This window comes from Cyprinus carpio, chromosome B22, assembly GCF_018340385.1.
Source record: "Cyprinus carpio isolate SPL01 chromosome B22, ASM1834038v1, whole genome shotgun sequence".
In the NCBI taxonomy this organism is placed as follows: Eukaryota; Metazoa; Chordata; class Actinopteri; order Cypriniformes; family Cyprinidae; genus Cyprinus; species Cyprinus carpio.
This window is the reverse complement of record NC_056618.1, coordinates 27,493,282-27,503,311: the sequence shown is the minus strand read 5'-3', so window position 1 is coordinate 27,503,311 and position 10,030 is coordinate 27,493,282. Positions and strand designations below refer to the sequence as shown.

At 37.8% G+C, this 10,030-nt stretch overlaps 1 long non-coding RNA gene across 1 annotated transcript; it reads right to left on the bottom strand.

The window, feature by feature from the left end:
* Window positions 1-4,079: 4,079 nt before the first annotated feature.
* Window positions 4,080-7,115, bottom strand: LOC122141758. The gene is made up of 3 exons (XR_006158081.1): window positions 6,889-7,115; window positions 6,014-6,084; window positions 4,080-4,489 (listed from the first exon to the last, which is right to left on the bottom strand). It is a non-coding gene; the product is annotated as an uncharacterized LOC122141758 (long non-coding RNA).
* Between the last annotated feature and the right edge of the window lie 2,915 nt (window positions 7,116-10,030).

Here is a 10,030-nt window from a genome sequence, read left to right as displayed (position 1 = left end):
TGCAAAATTTATAGGAGGAGAGTATTAAAATGAATCACGCAATGCATTTTAATAACGTCTGTGCTCGTCAAATTACTGGTAGCCTATTTGCACCATTATTTAACGCCCAAAAAAACATGTCTTATTAAAGCAGGCGGAATTTCTGCTGCTCTTGGTAGATTGAGCTTGTCATTAAGAAAATGTTGTGGCAGTGTCTGTGTTCTTTAATGAGCGCATTGTCAGTAAATCACATGCAGAATTTTCCCCTCCCATCGGCACTTTTATGGAATTGCGCTCTAACGCTAATTTGCCCTGTTTAGTAAATCTGGCCCTTTCAGTAATGTGTTAGCTGTACAAAAAAATATATAATTAAAAAAAAAAAAAAAATCTAACGCAGTAGTTCAATTAGTTTTAATATATTGTATCATATTATATTACAATATGAAAACAAACTGAAATCAATGTTCCCTCTAAACTGTGTGCGTGCGTGGCCGTGCACTTTTTATATTGTGACTGCACAGAATAAATAATATGCCGCACACAGGACACATGCAAAAATGAAAGCTATTTAAATTAATTCTAGTAAATGTGAAATAACTGCAATGCTCGGGCAAACCGCTATACAGTTTGTGTCGTTATAGAGTAAGAACCGGTGAATTCAGTTTACAAGTTTCATAGAATAAGAATGCTGTGCGCCAAATAAAAGTACATGTAGATATAACTGCAGACCGGATATCTCCAAAATTGGGCATGAACTCTCCATCCTGCTTCAATGACTACTGTCCAGTTGCACTTACTCCTATTCTCATGAAGTGCTTTGAACGGCTAGTCGTGCACCATATCAAGTCTCCCCTCCCACCCTCTCTGGACCCATTCCAGTTTGCATATCGGTCCAACCGCTCGACCGATGATGCAATCGCAACTGCCCTCCACTCAGCACTCACACATCTAGATAAAAAAAGACTCATACGTCAGAATGCTGTTCATAGATTTCAGTTCAGCATTCAACACAATCATCCCTCAACAGCTCATTCACAAACTGGTCGAGCTGGGACTCAACACTTAGCTGTGCAACTTGCTGTTGGACTTTCTGACTGGTAGACCTCAGGCAGTATGGGTCACCATCAACACATCCAGCACCATCACACTGAACACTGGGGCCCCCCAAGGATGTGTGCTGAGCCCCCTCCTCTTCACTCTGCTGAACCACGACTGCATACCGTCACACAACTCCAACCTCTTTATTAAGTTTGCAGATGACACGACTGTGGTGGGTCTCATTAGCAACAGAGATGAGACAAACTACAGGAGCGAGGTGAGCCGCCTGGCCGGGTGGTGCAGTGACAACATTCTCTCTCTGAATGTGGAGAAGATGAAGGAGATTGTTGTTGATTTCAGGAGAGTGCATACTCAGCATGCTCCTCTGACCATCAATGGTTCGACTGTGGAGAGAGTGAGCAGCACCAAGTTCCTGGGTGTGCGCATTACAGAAGACCTCTCCTGGACTGACAATACTGCAGCACTGGCCAAGAAAGCACAGCAGTGTCTCTACTTCCTCCGCAAACTGAGAAGAGCCAGAGCCCCAGTCCCTATCATGTGCACCTTCTACAGAGGCACCATCGAGAGCATTCTGACTAGCTGCATCACTGTGTGGTATGGCGCCTGCAGCACGTCCTGCCGGAAGACCCTTCAACGTATAGTGAGAGCAGTTGAGAAGATCGTTGGTGTCTCTCTCCCCTCCCTCCAGGACATTTATGGAACCTGTCTCACCCGTAAAGCCCTCTGCATCGCAGGTGATCCCACACACCCGTCACACAGCTTCTTCAGTCTGCTTCCATCAGGGAGGAGACTGCAGAGTCTCCAGGCCAGGACCAGCAGACTAAAGGACAGCTTCATTCATCAGGCTGTCAGGGAGCCGAACTCCCTTCCGACCTTTCTGTCACTTTAATCAGACTGAATAAGCTCTCTTGCACTACAATCATTTTATCTGCACTGTTTGCTTAATACACTGGTTTGCACTCTGCCATGTGCCTTGTGCTGCTTTATTTAACTTTATATTTTTACTTTTTACAAGTCTTTTTACTTATTGTATATTTGTATAGTTGTATTTTATATTTAATCTGTATCTATCTGTATTTTTATGCTCTACTGTTAATGTTATCTTTATGCACCAAGGGTTTGAGAGTAACAAAATTTAAATTCTCTGTATGTATGTACTGTACATGGGGAAGAATTGACAATAAAGCAGACTTGACTTGACTTGACAATTGGGCAGAACCTGAAAAGTGGGCAGAGGGTTCTATTTGGGCCGGGGTTTTCACCATTGGCTCTGGCTTCAGCCAATTGTTATTGACTTACAGTTCAAAATAAAACTTTATAAGTTAAACATTGTTTCTAGTTAATCTAAAATAAAATGTTATATAAATAAATATTCCCCCATGAGAGCAGAGCCCAAAGCTCTTGGCCAGTTGTTTTTCGGACAGGAGTTTGAACCTCTGCTTCATGATATAAATGGGAATTACCCACGTTCTCTCCCGCGAGCCATCCTGGCGCAGCGCAGGGTAAATATTTTACTCTATCACTTAGTTTTAAGCAAGAGGGGTGTCCCTGGGCTCGAAATTCACAGGGTAGGAGGGGGGTAGTGATGCTGGGTGCAACTAAAAAGGTGCCATTTTCTGGTGAGGTCCGGTTAGGGAGTTACGGATCAATCTCATATCGCATAATCTTATTAACTGTTTATCTCCTGAACTGCATCTTTCTTTACCACGCTATTCAGCGCCAATCCCGCCATGCAGTCACTTTCACTGCACACTTAAAAATTTGGGTTAAAAATAACCCAACAAGTAACCCAACTATGGGTTGGTATAGCACCTTCCCAACTGTGGGTTATTTTAACCCAATGATTGGGTTAAAAGCCAGTTGGGTAAAAAAATAACCCAACAGTTGGGTTAACTATTGACTTTTATTCATGAGATTATTTTAATGAATAAAATACACAGTTTTCAAAAACAGATTGTTTATTTAAGTAGAAAAACAATAAATCTGTTTTAAAAACAGGTTTTAAGTTTTAAATGACAAATTTACTCAATATTGGTGAGCCTAGTATTTAATATAAATATGCACAATTTTTGCATATATTGAATTCAAAATACACGAGTGAACATGCAGAACACATGATAAATAAATGTTGAAGTACAAATATTCAAAATACACATTAAATTCAAAACAAATATACACAAACAATATACATAAATTCTAATACACGTTAAATTCAAAACACAAATATGCACATACAGTACAAATATTCAAAACAAATGTGCACATATGGTTTACCAATTCAAAACCTACACAGGTGCACATATAGTACGCTTTTAAAATACAGATGTGCACATACAGTACAGAAATATACAACCTAAACATTTGTGCACATACGGTATACAAATTCAAACCACAAATGTGCACATATCAGTATACCAAAAACTACACAAATGTGTACACCAAGGACATACCTTTATACTTCAAGAAATAAACAAATCCTTAATAAAAAATGCTACAGTGGTCACCATATGCATTGTGTTATAAACACCTTAAAGGGATAGTTCACGCAAAAATGAAAATTCTGTCATTAATTATTCACTCTCATGTCGTTCCAAACCCGTAAGACCTCCAATCATCTTTGGAACACAAGTTAAGATATTTTTGATGCATTCTGACAGCTCTCTGACCGTTCATAGACAGCAAGGGTCCTTACACCATCAACGTCCAGAAACTTAGCAAGGATTGGTAAAATAATCCATGTGACATCAGGGGTTCAACCGTAATATTATACGAGAATACTTTTTGTGGGCAAAAGCAAAAAAATTATGACTTTATTCAACAATTCGTCTCCTCCGTGTCACCCTAGTGCCATTTTGGACAGTATCCACTCAACAGCGTATGCTGTAACGGTTGAACCCCTGATGTCACATGGATTATTTTGCCAATCTCCTTGCTAAGTTTCTGGACATTGATGGTGTAAGGACCCTTGCTGTCTATGGGAGGGTCAGAGAGCTGTCAGAATGCAAAAATATCTTAATTTGTGTTCCAAAGATGAACGGAGGTCTTGGGTTTGGAACAACATGAGGGTGAGTAATTAATGACAGAATTTTCATTTTTGTGTGAACTAACCCTTTAATTTGTGTTTTGGCTACTGGATCTACTGATGATCAGTAACTTTGAATACAAAGTTTTTTAGGAGGCAGCAATGTGCAAAAGGAACTCCTCCAGGAATATTATAGACTGCATGCTGCAAGAACTCCCAAATTGGAGGAGAGGGCTTTGGGTAGTTTATGTCATAGATGTAGAACATTTTGAAGCATACGTTCACTGCTTGAAGTAAGGTCTCCTTTTCAACTGCCTCTCCAATGAAAATGATAAAAACTTGGGAGGAATTTTCTTTGTCTCCAAGCACCAAGACATGTGGATCCTGGCTTGTCTCATTATTGAGGTAGTGCACCATATTAGTACCAACCTTGAAAGAATAAATAAACTTTAGTTGGCATATATGACAAACATTCCTGGGATTCAATATATGTTAAAAAATGAATCAAAGAAAAAAAAAAAGTCAAACTGAAGCAGACTTGTAGTGAATTAAAGTAAGTTAAAAAAGATTTTACTTTTCCTTTAGGTAGTAATATAGCTGTTTGTGCATGTAAACTATTTTAAAATTTACAAAGTATATGCCAAAGGTCTTTCTATCCAACTTGAACTACCTATGGTAGTCAGTGGGGGGTGAGATCTGTTTGGTTACTGACATTCTTCCAGATATCTTCCTTTGTGTTCAGCAGAACAAAGAAATTCATACAGGTTTGGAACAGGGGGAGTAAATGATCACAGAATTTTCATTTTTGGGTGAACTATCCCTTAAAGCAATTCTCAAAAATATTAATGAAGGTACAACTGGTAAAATAGCCGGCTGTCAAATAGTATGATGTGCGTTTTAACATTTCCACATTCAATTAGCAGTTATTTAAGCAAAGATGTTGAGAAATACAGAGTATGGCTTTAAGTTCAATGAGTAAAGTCTGACTTAATTACTAAATTGAAATGCCTGTCCTTACTGTGGTTAAAAATGTCTCAAATTGTGGTAAAGATTTTGGTAAAATTGCCCCCTCCAAGTAGTTTTATCAGAACTACTATAAAAATTCATGACTTAAAGAGTTAGTTCACCCAAAAATGAAATTTCTGTCATTAATTACTCACCCTCATGTCGTCCCAAACCTGTAAGATCTAAGTTCATCTTCAGAACACAAATAAATGTTAAATATTTTAATATTTTTTTATGAAATCCGAGAGGTTTCTGAACCACACATAGGCAGCAACGTCATTCCACCTTTCAAGGTCCAGAAAGGTATTAAAGACATTGATAAAATAGTCAACGTGACTACAGCGGTTCAACCTTAATATTATGAAATGACGAGAATACTTTTGTGTGCAAGAACAAAACAAAAATAACAACTTTATTTAACAGTTTGAGCTGTTGACATACGCAGTTGACGTAGTGCATGCAGTTCAGAGCTTCCGTGTACTCGCATCCAAACGCTGACTCATTATTGAACGGCTCCTCCGTCAGCATCACACGCATGCATTGGCCAGTACTGTAAACACTGAATCTCTGCAATGAAAATAGCATAGCAGTATGACAGGGGACAGAAAAATTTGTTGAATAAAATGGTTATTTTAGTTTTTGCGCACAAAAAGTATTCTCGTCGCTTCATAACATTAAGTTTGAACCACTGTAGTCATGTTGACTATTTTACGGTTTTGGGACGACATGGAGGTGAGTACTTAATGACAGAAATTTCATTTTTGGGTGAACAAACCCTTTAATGCTTTGATGAGCAAGTCACAGGCAACTGTGGCAAAGAGCTCCTTTTTGGTGGCAGAGGGAGAAGAAACCAGGCTACAGGCTACATCAGAGGAGGCAGTTCATTACCATTAACAAAAAAAAAACAAAAAAAAAAAACTCTTATACATCACTAAACTAAATAATTACCTTGAAATGTTTCTATTAAATTGCAGAGGTTCCGCTGTTGTAATCTTTCCTTTACAAAGAAATCCATTTATCTAAAACATAAGAAACATGTTTAGTATAACACATTTAATATAAATGCAAAATTGTTATAGCTTCATAAGAAAAAATTACTATAATTACAGGCTATTCCATTATTCCTGTGATGGCTTTAATACAACATGCATGGCTATATAAAACAATTATAGCCTATGTAAGTATTTTTTTATTATTATTATTATTTTAACACTTTCAAATAATTCTGATACACGGACGAATGGCTTTTGTTTTACGCTATCCCTCTTAAACGTCTGTTGTAGGAGTAACGTTATGTAAGTTTGGGGCGCTGGTACGAATTTCTGCTGAAAGAGCGGATTGGCTTACGGCTGCGCTCTTTCGTCTGAATTGTGAACTTTTATAACAGAAAATTCCGCGAATTCAAACGCTTCTCACTGAATCTGCGTCTGTCGTATGACTGATGTGTGAGCTCGGCTCGCTCGAGCAGCTTCATTCACTGGTCCGATCCGATAAATGGTCCGTGCGGCTTTTATAGCCTAAAGATTTCGGCGACCTTTCACATTTCACCAGACATTTTTATTAACGTTAAGTAATACTTCTCTAAACAGTTTTGCTAGTCTTTCAGATAATGTTTTTATTTATTAATGCTAGCAAGCAAACGGGAATAGCATATTCATTTACAATCGATCTGATTCTCTGGGGAAGAAAAAAACTGACTAAAGGGAATTAAAACTTCGTTTTTTAAATAGTTTTACGATTTAATTAACGTTTCAGTACACATTACTTAATGTTATAACAGTCATATACATCATAAAATTATATTAACAGTTAACGTTACTCACCTTTCATAATCAGGCAGGCTGCCGCTGATGTCCACTGAGTCGCTGACTGGACCGTTAAAATTTGAACCGGAGTGAAGCGGGAACCATATTTAACCCAACAGTTGGGTTATAACTAAAAATAACCCAACGCAGAAAATAAATGACCCAACAAATTTTAAGATAACCCAACAGATTGACCCAATATGTGTAACCCAACGGTTGGGTTAAAAAAAACAACCAACGTTTTTTACTGTGTGGTTAAGGTTAGGGTCAGGTGTGGGGTAGGTTTAGGGGTTAGCATTTTTTTGAAGTATAGGAAATCAACACTTTAATCGACACAACCAATAAAATCTTTAGAATCAGCTGTGGGGTGGAGTTTGCACTGAAGAGGATTGGGGGAAAAATGCGCATGTGTGTCATGTGCCTATCTGTCAATGGGAGGAAGCTATTTTGGAGCTCCCAGCCCGTTTTGGAGTTTCCGCCCCCAGTTGGAGATCACCAGGCTGCAGTTATACCCTTCTCGCCAAATGAGTCGCGGATGAAAAAGCTCAACACGAGAGCCAACGTAAACGCAATGTCATGTGAAATAAAATGTCATCATGGCTTGATTAAATGGTGGAAATAGATGATGGGCACAGAACGATAACAAAACTCTGAGATATTTAGTTACACACACAGATGTAGTAGTGTGCAAACTCTAGATAACGATACATGAATTCACATGTTCACTTATATATATATATATATATATATATATATATATATATATATATATGTGTGTGTGTGTGTGTGTGTGTATATTTAGCTTACAGAGTTCAGTTTAAATGCCTCAGTTTTTTTTCTATTTTATTGTCAGTTTAAATGTTTTTTTTCATATAACATTACAGCCTATTATATTATATTACATTATATATTAGAAACCTAGTAAATAATTGACCTCAAAAAGGGAATTCATGAGCAATAGCCTATCTGCTTAATTTTTTTTCAGATTATATTACAATATATGATATAATATAATAATAATAAAAACTGTTCTGCATGAGACTTTTTTTTAAATGATTTTTAATAGAATTGAATTTACCACACCACTGTAAAAAATGTTTTCTCAGGTAATCTGTGCATCATTTAGTTACATCAAGGGTCAAATCAAATATAAATAGCACATTAAAATTAAAAGTTACACACTTTTTGTACAGGTCCTTCTAAAAAAATTAGCATATTGTGAAAAAGTTCATTATTTTCCATAATGTAATGATAAAAATTAAACTTTCATATATTTTAGATTCATTGCACACCAACTGAAATATTACAGGTCTTTTATTGTTTTAATACTGATGATTTTGGCATACAGCTCATGAAAACCCAAAATTCCTATCTCAAAAAAATTTGCATATTTCATCCGACCAATAAAAGAAAAGTGTTTTTAATACAAAAAAAGTCAACCTTTAAATAATTATGTTCAGTTATGCACTCAATACTTGGTCGGGAATCCTTTTGCAGAAATGACTGCTTCAATGCGGCGTGGCATGGAGGCAATCAGCCTGTGGCACTGCTGAGGTGTTATGGAGGCCCAGGATGCTTCGATAGCGGCCTTAAGCTCATCCAGAGTGTTGGGTCTTGCGTCTCTCAACTTTCTCTTCACAATATCCCACAGATTCTCTATGGTGTTCATGTCAGGAGAGTTGGCAGGACAATTGAGCACAGTAATACCATGGTCAGTAAACCATTTACCAGTGGTTTTGGCACTGTGAGCAGGTGCCAGGTCGTGCTGAAAAACGAAATCTTCATCTCCATAAAGCTTTTCAGCAGATGGAAGCATGAAGTGCTCCAGAATCTCCTGATAGCTAGCTGCATTGACCCTGCCCTTGATAAAACACAGTGGACCAACACCAGCAGCTGACATGGCACCCCAGACCATCACTGACTGTGGGTACTTGACACTGGACTTCAGGCATTTTGGCATTTCCTTCTCCCCAGTCTTCCTCCAGACTCTGGCACCTTGATTTCCGAATGACATGCAAAATTTGCTTTCATCCGAAAAAAGTACTTTGGACCACTGAGCAACAGTCCAGTGCTGCTTCTCTGTAGCCCAGGTCAGGCGCTTCTGCCGCTGTTTCTGGTTCAAAAGCACACGCCTGTGCACGGTGGCTCTGGATGTTTCTACTCCAGACTCAGTCCACTGCTTCCGCAGGTCCCCCAAGGTCTGGAATCGGTCCTTCTCCACAATCTTCCTCAGGGTCCCGTCACCTCTTCTCTTTGTGCAGCGTTTTTTGACACACTTTTTCCTTCCCACAGACTTCCCACTGAGGTGCCTTGATACAGCACTCTGGGAACAGCCTATTCGTTCAGGAATTTCTTTCTGTGTCTTACCCTCTCGCTTGAGGGTGTCAATGATGGCCTTCTGGACAGCAGTCAGGTCGGCAGTCTTACCCATGATTGCGGTTTTGAGTAATGAACCAGGCTGGGAGTTTTTTAAAAGCCTCAGGAATCTTTTGCAGGTGTTTAGAGTTAATTAGTTGATTCAGATGATTAGGTTAATAGCTCGTTTAGAGAACCTTTTCATGATATGCTAATTTTTTAAAATATAGGAATTTTGGGTTTTCATGAGCTGTATGCCAAAATCATCAGTATTAAAACAATAAAAGACCTGAAATATTTCAGTTGGTGTGCAATGAATCTAAAATATATGAAAGTTTAATTTTTATCATTACATTATGGAAAATAATGAACTTTTTCACAATATGCCAATTTTTTGAGAAGGACCTGTATGTGTGCTGTACAGGTCTGTACAGAATGTTTTTGCTCAAGTGGCTGAAATGTCCACCCAGTAGAGAAAAATTTTGCTCAGCAAGAAAAAATATTAGAGGGAACATTGAATGAGAATCTACACAAATAAAATAAATACTGTATGAGCGGGGTAGGCAAATGTCTATTGTACAACATTAAACCATAAAAAAAAATTCAGTAATTTTATGGTTTAATATTTTTCCATAGACATATGCTTATAGTACCCCATGATTTTGAGTTCAGAAATAGATTTTCACAAAAACACAAATGATAAAAATCACATTTTAGCCTTTAAACCAATTTTTAAGAAAATGTATGTCAAAAATATCATATACTGTATTTTACTAATGTAAATATAAAAATATTTTACTATTTT